Below are 13,962 nucleotides of genomic sequence, written 5' to 3' on the forward strand. Positions count from 1 at the left end.
TCTGCCTCTTCTCTGTAACAAAGTCTAAGAAAGTTGCCAAAACACTGCACTGAAAAGTTCACTTACATGCTCAAGCTTATTCAGCCAGTGTGTATCATAGATGACCCTTAAACTAAGATTTTCCTGTTTTATATGACAGCCCTTCTACTAAGTAGGACAGACTGAACTGTCAACAAATCAATAGTATTCTTACTACTTGAAAGTGTATATCTGTTGATTTCACTACTCTTCCATTCATCATCCTTGTAAATTCCTAGACTTCAACATTCTTCCCTGGCCAGTACAGCTAAAATATATTGTTATCCCTTATTAAAATATTGACTCTTTAATTATATAAGTGCTGTCTCTTTTTGTCTTTATATTCCCAGAACTTAACACAATATTTAACACAATATAAACACTTAAGAAATGATTTTTTTCAATTATCACTTCCTCATTTCCTTCTTTCCTTCCTCCCTTCCCCCTTCTCTCCCTTCCTCCCTCCTTTCTTTCCTTCCTTCCTTCCTTCCTTTCTCCCTCCCTTTCTTTCTTCATTTCTTGGCTCCCTTTTTTCTTCCTTGCCCTTCTTTCCCTCCTTTTCTTTCCTTCTCTCTTTCCTTTCTTCCTTTTCCTTTTTTTGCCTTTTTTATTTCTTTCTTTCTCCTTTTTATAAGTAAAATATATCCAGATATAAAATAACATGAAAATGTCCTTTAAAATGTTGAATAATATCTTTGGGTTCTATTCTTCAATTCCTAAAAATAATTATCTATTCAGGACCTATTGCATGCCAGACAACATGCTAGGGAAGCAAAGACAAAAATGAAAGGCTTGCATTCTTCCCCAGAGATTGACAAGAAGAACACGTAAGTCCCTTCCTCCCAAGTCCCAGATTACACTGTTAATCTAAGACATCAACTTTCCTTCATTCCTTTCCTCTTTTGTCTCTAGGTTCATTTTCAATTAAACAGCATTGCCTTTTGGTGATTAGATGTGCTACACTTTAGAAGACTTTCATCTTTGCCACAGTATTCAGCAAATAAATCTCCTCTCAATGGAAGTTAGAATGGAGTCTGTTGAGTAATGTATCTTTGCCAATGTCTTTGATGATGTGTTAGACTAATACATCATCAGAGAGAGCTGTCACATTGATGAAATACTCATATAATACATCATCATGGTGAGGCTAGTGAAAGATGGATTACTCCAAAAATGGGGTCCACTATGGAACAAAAACTCTTGAAGCAGATTGATTATAATTATAGAATAAAAAGTATCATACCTCACCACAGATTGTATAAATTCTTTTCATACCTCTGTCTTTTAAGTTAAATTATGAAATGTCATTTTCTACTTTGACTTGTTAATTCATTATTATTTATCTTACTCAAAAGGAGAAACCAGGTAAACTGAGTAATTTTTTTTAAACTTTTGATACTTTCTTAGAAGTGGCTATATTTGTTTTTGTGATCTTTATTGGACCTAAACATTCGTAACTGAATTCTATCTCAAAGACTATTTCGTGAAAGAAGAACTGTACTTTTCCAGTCTTTTAAAGGACATGTACGCCTATGATAGATGAAAAAAAAATCTATATTTATGAAGAAGGTTGCTCGTCTACTCCCAAAATGTCACTGAAGTTTTTACTTTCAAAAACTAGATTATGGAGGACACTGTAGCTATTTATTTTTAGATATGTTTAAGTTAATTATACATTGATTCATGGTTTAATGTAAATATGCAGACTGGGACTACATGTGTGATCTTGATGAAGTCCTTTACCTTATTAGACCTTAGTCTATTCATTTATAGTAATGGGTTGCCATTATTCTGTGATATATAGTCTTTTAAGCCACATGTTTCACTTGACTTATTTTTTTTTACAATTTACATTTTAATTAAATTTCATATTTTTAAATTATAAAGTACATGTTTTTTTCTCTCTCACATACATATTGGGGAAAATTCAAACTTCTTGTAACACATAGTCATAAATACACAAAATAAATTAACATGGTGAGCACATCCAAAAAGGTGCATCTCATCCTGCATATTCATTCCTCCCTTCTCAGTTACAAATAGGATGGCATTCTTTATCACCAGGCTTCTGGAATTATGAATGATCATTTTGTTGATCAAATATTTTAAGTCTTTCAAAATTGGTTTTCAAAATGTTGTAATAATACAAAATAGACTCCTAGTTCTGATTATTTCATCCTGGATCAGACAATATAATTCTTTCCACATTTCTCTGAAACCAAATTTCTTTCTACATTTCTCTTAAACTTCTTTCTTTATACCTTTATAGCATAAATGTATTCCATTATATTAAAAATATCACCGTTTGTTAAATCATTCCCCAATTCATGTCTAAATTTCCAGTTCTTGTTGTTATTTTGCCCTTATATAAAGAGCTCCTTTGCCAATTTTAAATTACTCATTACAAGGTATTTTCCTTTTCTTTGAGTGTTTGTGAGATATAAACTTATTGCTCATATCGTTGTATGCTATATCAAGGCTAAGCATAGTTTGCTTTTAAACAGAGTTCTGAAGTACTTTCCATACCAGTTATATCAATGCATAGTTCTACTAATAGGGCATTAATTGCCCTGTCTGACTGCAATCCTTCCAACATTTACTGTTCTTGCCAGTCTGATAACTGTTTTGCATTTCTCTAGCATTTGGACTATTTTAAAATGCTTATTCATCTTTGGCTACATGACTATCAATGATTTGAGTATCATCTCTGGAGAATTGCCTCTTCATGATCTTTGATGATGTATCTCCTGGGGAACCATTTGTCTAGTGAGATGTATGGAATCTTTCATTCTATGTGGCAACAAGGAAGTAAAAGAAAATTCTATTTTTAGCATCAAATAAGTAATTTTGAAAAAAGGCACTTTCATAGCCTAAAAATAATTTATTCACTAGTCCAGTATACCTGACCTCCTGAAATCCTATAACATATCTAATTTTGGTTATCTCTCTTTTCATTGTGTTCCACTATGTTCTGTCTCTCTGTCTCTCTCTCTTCTTTAGTGACTCCTTTCTACCAAAGAATATCAATTATGTCTTTTTAAGTATGATTCCATCTCATTTGTATTGTTGTTATTCATTTATTTTCAATCATGCTCAATTCTTCATGAGCTCATTTAATGTTTATCTTGGCAGTCATACTAGGGTGGTTTGCCACTTCCTTCTGTAGCTTAGTTTACAGATGAGGACACTGAAACAAACAGGGTTAAGTGACTTGCCTGTGGTCACACAGCTACCTCAGACTGGATTTGAACCAGTTCTTCCTAGCTCCAAACCCATTTGTCTACCCACTATGTCATCAGACTTAGACATTATGCCTACTTCCATTTCACTTTGTTTGAATGCTCATGGCTATATGTGCCTATTCAATTGCAGATCTACTATACGCCCTAGAAGCCTTCTAGATTTTTTAACATTGTGAAGGTATCTATGAGGCTTCTTTCTTCCTTCTGTTCTTACTAGATGACTAGGTCACGTCATTTTTCTGTTTTTTGAAGAATCCCTTTATACTTTTCAAGTGTGAATAATTCTTGGTAATATGTGGCTGTCTGTTTATTCACATCATAACTCTTTTTTTGGCAATCCTTTGAATTTCTAACAATTTTCAGTTCTTTTCAATTCATGGTACATCAAGTTTTTCTAGAGGAAAGTTTGTGGTTTTTTAAAGAGATTTGAAAAAGTGCACATTTGCAGTACTGAGTAGATGGGAAACAATGGCCCTCTTTCCCAAATGCAATTCCTTCTGCTTTCCTCCTTGACTAAACACATTCTTCATACATGTGTATCAACATTGCTGTTTTCTTTGCCCCTTTAGATCCTAAAAAGAAATCTGTGGTGGACTGTATATCTTCCTGAGGGAGCCCTGCTATAGGATTTCACACAATCTTTCTGGTGTCATCCACTAAGGAAAATATCTGGAGAACCTGACTGTCTCAAGGGAATCTTATTTCTGCTAAGGCTTTTGATGGGACATCTTCTATGATATTGATGAATACCTTTGTCAAACTTACATATGCCTCAAGACATTGATACTTGGGATTAGGAAACAGTCAAATCAACAGACATTTGCTAAACATTTACGGTGTTTAAATACTATGTGTTAAACATTTATCTCTGTGTTTTAGTGAGCTGAAGACATAAATAAGGGAAACCTGAATATGACTGTTGTTAGTTAGTTTGCTAGCTACTCAAAGCCTTCCATTGAGTTGTCATAGAACTAGATTTCTAGAAATAATTAAAGCAGAAAAATGTTGAAGTGACTGATTGAGCATAGGTGGTTATTTAGTAACCAGGATACATTACATGCTGTCTTGAGAATCCATCCCATACTATGTTTCTAAGAACAGAGATTTGTCTCATAGGATGATGAAATTGAAATTTGGAAGGACCTTGATGATTATCTTGAACAGTTTCATTATTTTTAGGTGAAAAAATGATATCCAAAGAGAATAAATAACTCACAATGGACAATATATCTATTGTGTTTGGAAAAAAAGAATAAAATTCTTTTATATCAGTAAAATAAACTATAATTGAAAATAATTAAAATAATTTCTGTATAAACAGACACATTTTTAATCTACCTTATGTATTTTATAAGTTATAAGATACTAAGTAAAGTAGTATGTTGCCTCACTGAAAAAATGTTCTTACTATGATATTTACAATCATGTTAATTTGTAAAATTATATGAAAAAATGTCCCAAGCAACACACTCAATTGTCCTACTAAGAGCTCATGGGAAATATAGAACCTCATTGAAAGTTGTATTTTGGGACACCCATTGTCTCTTGGAACAAAGCACTCCACTAATACAAAATAATGGAATATGATATATAAACAAGTGAAAACTTTTCAAATTTAATTTAAAATATGTTTTTCAACACTCATTATGATGATTTCCTTTTTTAACTATAAGCATACTTGCATTAAGGAACCCTGAAATGGTGTTTGTTATTCACAAAGGAAAAAGGAATAAAATGTGGAAGGAAGAAAGGAAGACTATACTAATTGTACTTGCTATATGAAATAGTCAGAAATCCTGACTAGTGTCGGAGGAATGAATTATTAAATCTCTACCCACCCTCTTCTTTTTAAAATATGTGCTGTTCAATTATTCATCAGTGAATGTTGTCATGCAATCACCATCAAATCATTAATTAGTGTTTATAAAAGAATTCATCTTAGACCTGGCCTTTAGATAATTTCAGTTTGTGTATTAAAATCTTTGGTATACAAATAGTGCAACAGCGCTGATTTATCCTATAACTTAATCTCCAGCATTTTACCTACTAGCTTTAAGTTGCTTTAATAGTGCTTATAGACAATAATGGTTCACTGTAGACTACAACGTTGTGGCATTTCTTACTACTCATAACTCATGTTTATATTTCTACAGAGCTCAAAACATTTTATAATTCCTTCCAAACTGCAAATTTTTCATGATATCTTTGTAAGACAATTGAGAGGCAGAAATTATTTGACTAATGAGAGATAAGGAAAAGGAAATCAAAAAGGTTAAATAATTTGCATAGAATCAATTAATAATACATTCTGGAAAACAATTGAAGTGTCCTGATTGAAGGTTTGTAATCATAAGGCTAAAGTACAATCAAAAATATTTTCATCTCCATAGGTTGGCATAATGCAATTCAAGAAACCTTTATCAAGTAAGCTTTTCTGTACAAGGAATCCTCCTAGGTCTCTGGATGCAAAGATAAAATTCAAATATGCCCTGACCTGAAAGACTATGTTATTCTACTGAGAAGATACTACACAGATCAGTAAATACAAAATGCCTACTATCCTTATTTTTTCATTGAAATATATTCAACTTCAATCATATACTTTTGATTACAGTTTCCCTGAAGGTCAGGCTCTAGATATCTCTCAAAAGAAATGAGAGATGGTAGACATACTTACTTCTTGGGCACAGGAGAGGGTAGTGGAATATTTATATCTGTAATTTCAAAATTAACCCTTGGCTATTTAAGGAAGGTTAGAAGTAACATTGTGCATATTATCTAAAATTTTCCTAATAATTCCGCATTACAAGAGTAAGCACAAACCATTTTAAAGTCAAGTTTGTTGCAAATTTATGTGTTCATAGATGTTTGAGATCATGAGTTCTTTTTCCTCTGTGGATGTCCTCTCTAGGTATAGTGGTCTGTCTTCCCTAGAGAGGATGGTCAGGGGGTTTGGAATTGGGAAAATTCCTTTGGGCAAATCTGAGAAGTCAAGGTTATCTCCAGGGTGCTTCATCAATTACAAGGCATAAATCTCTAGTTTCACCTACTCAGTGTCTGCCTAGACATCTGCAACAAAGCCCCTTCCTTACCTCCTCCAGAGTGCACTCCCTTCAGAGGATTTCTAACATTGAAATATCAAGAATTCTTGAGAGGTCGGGCCATTTCTTCAGTGACTGATGCCCACTTTTTATTTTGTCCAAAAGACACTACTTGCCCTGACTCTTGTTTGCACTGGTTGTGAGCTCTTTGAGAGGAGGGACTGCTTTATTTTTATCTTTTGTTTTATTTTGTTTTTTTTTGTCTTGGTTTAATTTTTGAATTTCTTTGAATTGACAACACTTAACACAGTGACTGGTACACAGTAGCAACTTAATAAATGCTACCTGACTGACTGGATCTGCTTGTTCTTTCCTTATACAGCCATCTATCTACCTACCTACCTACCTATCTAATTTTTTTTTCTTTCTTTCTTTCTCTCTTTCTTTCCTTCCTTCTTCTTTCTTTCTTTCTTTCTTTCTTTCTTTCTTTCTTTCTTCTTTCTTTCTTTCTTTCTTTCTTTCTTTCTTCCTTCCTTCCTTCCTTCCTTCCTTCCTTCCTTCCTTCTTTCTTTCTTTCTTTTCTTTCTTTCTTTCTTTCTTTCTTTCTTTCTTTCTTCCTTCCTTCCTTCCTTCCTTCTTTCTTTCCTTCTTCCTTCCTTCCTTCCTTCCTTTCTTTCTTTTTTTCTCTCTTTCTTTCTTTTTCTTTCTTTCTTCCTTCCTTCCTTCCTTCCTTCCTTCCTTCCTTCCTTCCTTCCTTCCTTCCTTCCTTCCTTCCTTCCTTCCTTTCTTTCTTTCTTTCTTTCTTTCTTTCTTTCTTTCTTTCTTTCTTCTTTCTTTCTTTCTTCTTTCTTTCTCTCTCTCTTTCTCTCTCTCTCTCTTTCTTTCATCTATCTACGTATCTGTCTATGTATGTATGTATGTATGTATGTATGTATGTATGTATCTATCTATCTATCTATCTATCTATCTATCTATCTATCTATCTATCTATCTATCTATCTATCTATTTCTCTATCTTTCTTTGCTTTCCAGTCCCTGAGTTCTCTTAATTCTCACCTATTGGTCTGATCAACTGCTTAGCCTGACAGTACTACATATGACTAAGCAGTATTACAATTTTAGGGGGATGGAGGACATAAATCATGGGGATCCTTAATCAATTTTACTTACATCCTAATTCTGATGAGGTTTTAAGGGAATCTATTGTGTTCATGAAACTGAAAGAAGTCTTTCAACTGGATTACTATCCTATTAGTTGGCATCTCATGATTGGTTAACTAAGTATCATAAACCATAGGGTGCATAAAATAAGTTGGTCACAGTTTCCTTAGTCAACTTTCTAATATTCTTTCTTTTTCAGTTCTCTTGTACCTTCTTTCTGAATGTAAGGTGAGCAATTCCTCATCTTCACTCAATTTCAACCCTCCCAAACTCTGCTAGCAGTAGTCATGGCTCACAGGAGAAATGAATGTCAATGGTAGAAAAGAAATTATGCATAATGTGAGAAAGATATCCAAGGACACTTTCTGAACACCCACACCCACCTACACCATCCTACACCAAGTTGGCAAAGTGATTTTCTTAACTTGCATGTCTGACCATCTCACTTCTCTCACTTATAAATTGTAGAAACTCCCTATTTCAACCATAATAAAATGTTATGTGTAGTTAGCATTTAAAGTTCTTCACAAGCTGTCTTCTCCCTACTTTTCAAGTTTTCTCATTCCTTACTCACCTTCACATAAATATTGTTTCATTCAACTATACTAACCAACTTGTTATTCCTCAATCATTAAAGTTCATCTCTAGTTTCCATACCATTTTACTGACTGTCTCACCTGCCTGGAACTTTTCCCCCTCTTAATCTCAAACTCTTAGAAACTTTGGATTTATATAGAAGTTAGCTCTAAGTTCTACCACTTATAGGAGGCCATTCCTGGTTCCTGCTATGTTTTTGCTGCAGTTTAAGATTACCTTTATATACTGTAGATGTTTCAAATGTGTAAAGATATCTATATCTCTCTATCATCTATCCATCTCTCTCTCTTTCTCTATCTATCTTTCTATCTACCTATCATCTACCTATCTATCTATCTATCTATCTATCTATCTATCTATCTATCTATCTATCTATCTATCTATCTGTCTACCTACCTATCTACCGACCTATCATTTCCTTAAGGAAAGCAAAACTTTGTGAGCTCCTTGATGGCAGGTATAATTTTTTTTTTAATTCTATATCCAGGACTTTCTATGGTGTCTAAAATATATTAAATATTTAATAAATTCTTTGATTGATTTAAACTTTCCCCTTCCAGTAGCTGGCTTTGCATCTAACAGTTGCTAAATAATTTATAATGGAATGAGTATCTAAAATGTTCATTTAAATAATCTCTCAGACATTTACCTTTTGCAGTTTCTTATACTTTCTAACTCTTTTTTAACCCCCTCTGGTTGTTGCTAGCTTCCATTGTCATACAATATTCTACTCTCCACAAACCCTGCTATCAAATTCTAGTGATCATTTTTGTTTTAAAAATTTTTTATTGAAGATGGATCCAAAATGCCTGAGTAAAGATAGTGACTCACCTGAGTTCTCCCGAACTGTAAAGGTAAGGACTCACCTTAGCTTTCCCCAAATCCTCAAAACACTTTAAAAATGAATCTAAGCAAATTCTAGAGCAACATATCCTGCAAAAAGATGAAGTGAAACAAATTTCCAGCCCAAGACACCTTGAAAGTGTACTCTCCACCCTGGAAGCAGAGCCCTACTTTTGCAAAATATTTACTCAAGTAATAGGATGGGAAAATGAGTAAACAACTGAATAAAACAAATCCAACTCTGACTATTGAAAGTTATTATGGTGACATTGAAGATCAAAACACACACCCAGAAGAAAACAAAGTTGAAGTTCCTACATGCAAAGCCTTCAAGAAAAAAATATGAGTTGGTATCTGGCCATGGAAAAACTCAAAAGTAATTTTGCAAATCAACTAAGAAAGGTAGAGGCAAAATAGGGATGAGAAAAAAGAATGTGTAAAGGTAATTAAAATGGGAAGATATTTCTCATTCATTAATCAGCCCAGGTGACCTGCTTGAATCACATTGAAGCTAGAGTCACATGAGTCTGTGGTGGCAGGAGCTTGCTGAAAGGGTGAAATAGGAAGGATGGAACAGGAAGAAGAAGAGCTGAGAAAAATTTGGCAGAGCAGTCACAGCTAGGACTCATGCAGGCAAGCAGGAAGCTGACTAGTGTGAGTGAGAGAGTTTATATTTGATTTTGTTTAAGGGAGTCTGCTTGTGATTTTCTTTATGGAGCTGGTTTGTGGGAAACCTAGCAGGGGGAAAGCTTGAGGCTGGTGTTGCCCTCTACATTGTCATTGTGTATAAATGACTTTTTTTTTACTATCATAGATTTGATTTTCTGGTGTCAGAATTAATGCTTTGGTTCTGTCTTCCATGTGGAGAGTCTGTTACATTTCACAATTCATAATTTCACAATTCATGGCCACTCTAGGTACTATGAATATTATGTTGGTGCTACAGAGTGATTCAAAAGAATCATGAAAACTGAGTTAACAACTTGGTAAAGGAGACAGAAAAATACTGAAGAAAATAACAAATTTTTTAAAAAAAAGAAAACAGACTCAAATGGCAAAAAAAAAGTCCAAAAAACCAAGCAGGAGAAAAATGCTTTAACAAACAGCAAAACTGACCAAATGGAAAGGGACATCCAAAAGCTCACTGAGAAAAATAATTCCTTTAAAATTAGAATGCATAAAATGGAAGTTTATGATTTTATAAGAAATCAAGAAACAATAAAACAAAATCAAAAGAATGTAAAGAGAAAATAAAGTCAAATATCTCATTTGAAAAACATGATGCAAAACAGATCCTAAACATGATATTTTCAGAAATTATCGAAGATAACTGCCCTGTTATTTTAGAACCAGAGGGTAAAGTAGAAATTAATCCACCAATCACCCCCTGAAAGAGTTTTCAAAATGAGAATATTATAGTCAAATATTATATATTATAATTATAGGAATATTATAGCCAAATTGTAGAGTTTTCAGATCAAAGTGAAAATATTGCAAGCAGCTAGAAAGAAACAATTCAAGAATTGTGAAACCACAGTAAAGATAGCACAAGATTTAGCAACTTTCTCATTAAAGGACCTAAGGGTTTGGAATATGATATACATGAAGGCAAAAGACCTAGTACTGCAACCAAGCATCACCTACCCAGAAAAACTCAGAATGATCCTTTAGGGAAAAATTGATATTCAATGAGATAGAGGACTTCCTAGAATTCTTGATGGAAATATAAGAGCTGAATAGAAAATTAGACTTTCAAATACAAGAGTCAAAAGAAGCATGAAAAGGTAAACAGAAAAGGAAATCATGAGGTACTTAATAGTTTTAAATTGTTTATGTTCCTGCATAAGAAATTGTTATTTGTAACTCATAAGACTTTTCACTTTGTTAAGGTACTAAGAAGGTGTACATATAGACAGAGGGCATAGCTGTGAGTTGAACATGAAGGGACGACTTCTTAAAATTTAAAATTATTGAGTGAGAGAGGAATGTTCTGATAGAAAGTGGTAGAATGGGGTAAATGATCTCATATAAAAGAGGCAAAAAAAAAAGCTTTTACAGTGGAGGGGAAGAGAAGTGAGATGAGTGGGAAGTGAGTGAACAATACTTTCATAAGAATTGGTTCAAAGAGGGAATAACATATACACTCAACTGGGTATAAAATTCTGTCTTATCATACAGGAGAATATAAGCAGAAGAGGATAGAAGGGGAAAGAGTGATAGAGGAAGGACAGATTGGAGGAGGAGGTAGTCAGAAACAAAACACTTGAGGAGGGACAGGGTGAAAGGAGAGAGAGAATAGAATTAAAGTAGGGAAGGGATAGGGTAAATACTGTTAGTAATACTATGAAAAAAAAAGGAAACCAGTTCCTCTGATAAAAACTTAATTTTTCAAGCATATACAAACCTGAGTCAAATTTATTAAAAAGAAGTCATTCCTTAAATGCTAAATGGTCAAAAATTATGACTCAGATGAAATAATCAAACCATCTTTTGTCATATGGAAAAAATACACTAACTTGTGACTGGAGAAATGCAAATTAAAACACTTCTGAAGGATTACCTCATATCTGTTAAATTGGCTAATAGGACAGAAAAGATAAATGACAAATGTTGGAGGGGATTGGAAAAAATAAGATTTTAATGCAGTGTTGGTGGAATTGTGAACTAATTCAACCATTCTGTAGAACTATTTGGAACTATGCCCAAAGGGCTATAAAACTATGCATATCCTTTGACCTAGCAATACCACTACTAGGTCTGTATCTCAGAAAAGACGAAAAAGGAAAAGGATGTATAAATAGATAGATAGGTAGATAAATAGATAGATATATGTATATGTATACACACATACACATACATATGTATGTATGTATACCTGTATACATATCTATATACATACTCACATATGTACACACAAAATTTTTTATAGCAGCTCTTTTCTGAGGATAAAGAATTTGAATTTGAAGGGAAATACATCAGTTGGGGAATGGCTGAACAAATCTGTGGTATGTGACAATGATGGAATACTATTGTATAAGAAATGATGAGCAGGATGCTCTCAGAAAAAACCCTGGAAGGACTTGCATGGGCTTATGCAAAGTGAAATGTACTGTGTACAAAGGAACACAGCAAATTGTACAGCAAAATTGTGAGATCATCATCTGTGAATGACTTTGTTATTTACAGCAATGCAACAATCCAAGAAATCTCTAAAGTACTTATAATAAAAAATGCTATCCATAGGCACACAGACATACATATATACCTATATATTATACACACACACACATATATGCGTACATACACATATGTGTGAATGTATATATGTATGTATATATTTACATTGTAAACACTTGTCCTAACATTATCTTCCATCCTCCTGCAGGAGACCAATAAAATAATTTTTAAAGAAGAAAAAAGGAAGCAAAGGAGAAAATGGGCAAAACAATCGACACATCACAAATGTGTAAAACGTAGTTGCCAGCCGGATCCTGAAGCCAAATGGGAAGATTCACCAGGCCGATAGACAGCATGAACCATTGTATTATAGGGCTAGTGCCAGAAGCCAGAGACTGTGAACCCAGCAAGAGGTGGTAGTGGGTGAATCGTTAGCAGGGACAAAATAGCTGAAGGGGCAGAAACAAATGCATGCTTGATGAAACAAGTTTGATGTCCTAGGGAACAATAAACAAATTGACAAGACAGATTATAAAGCTGTGAGGTTAAGCCAACCCCTTGACAATTTATTCCGTGTCTTTGGAAATGCTTTTGAATCCTAGAAGAGATACAGTGGCCAAAACCTTTAACTCCAAGATAAGGACATGTCATTTCATGACTCATAAGTCATTTAATTTGCCAAACTATTGATGTAAAAGGAAGATATAGAATCATATGATACCAGAATTCTACCCTTAGCCAAACCTAATTGATATTACATGCCCTTCTGTTTTTTTTTTTTTTTATTGACAGTGACAACTTACTCATAGTAGTAGGTAGTTAAAAAGGTTGTTAGATTATTTCATTTTTTCATACTTAAATCCCAAGTACCTAGTAACTGGCACACAGAAAACACTTAATGAATAATTATTAATTAAGTTATCTTCTATTATAGTACTCACAATATTCTAAAAATATTTTAATAAAGGTGATTGCAACTTATGTGAAAAATTCTGTTTTCAAGAAAAAGAAAATGTAGATTTTAAGAAGAACTTAAAAGATTAAAGACTCTCAAGAATAAATCAAAACATATGTAAATATTTTGTGACTTAGAAAAAAAAAGGTAGGCATAGAGGTCAAGTTGCTGGAAAAATTCTTGCTTTGGGATAAGACCTGAACAGAAGCATCAAACTAAAGAGCATGATTATTTTCTTAAAGAAAAGAGTTCTCGGGGGCAGAGGCAAAATGGTGGAGTAACAGCACAGACTTCCTAGTGCTCTCCCCCCAAACACAACCAAATACCTGCAAAAATGACTCTAAACAAATTCTGGAGCTGCAGAACCCATAGAATGATGGAGTGAAGTTAATCTGCAGTCCAATACATCCTGGAAAGTCATGGGAAAGTGTTTATCATGCTGAGCTGGGAGCAGAGCACAATCCAGTGTCAGCCACACCGGCACAGACACGACCTGAGCAGGCCTTGTGGAGACTGAATCTCAGGCACCTGTGGTGGTTTCCAGACTTCACAACCCAAAAACATCAATGAAAAATTGGAAAGTCAGTGGTAAAAACCTGTGGGACCTGTGTGAGAGAGTAGAGTGGTCTAGCCCCAGCCCAAAGTCAGTGGAAGGGTTGAAGTAGCCCACAACTGCAGCACCAGAGGCAGTGGCAGCAGCAGAAGAGGCAAAAACTGTTTCTGGAGCTCTAGGCCCACAGATTGTGGGAAGATCAAGTGGCTGACAGTATACCCCCAACCTCATTGGAAGCAGAGAACTACTTGACAAATGAGCAAAAACTGGAAAAAGAATCAACTGCAGAATCTTACTTTGGTGACAAGGAAAACAACGTCAAAGATCCAACATCTAAAGCCTTTAGGAAAAAAATATATTTTAGTAAGTTATTTT

Source organism: Notamacropus eugenii, chromosome 6 (assembly GCF_028372415.1).
Source record: "Notamacropus eugenii isolate mMacEug1 chromosome 6, mMacEug1.pri_v2, whole genome shotgun sequence".
NCBI classification, from domain to species: Eukaryota; Metazoa; Chordata; class Mammalia; order Diprotodontia; family Macropodidae; genus Notamacropus; species Notamacropus eugenii.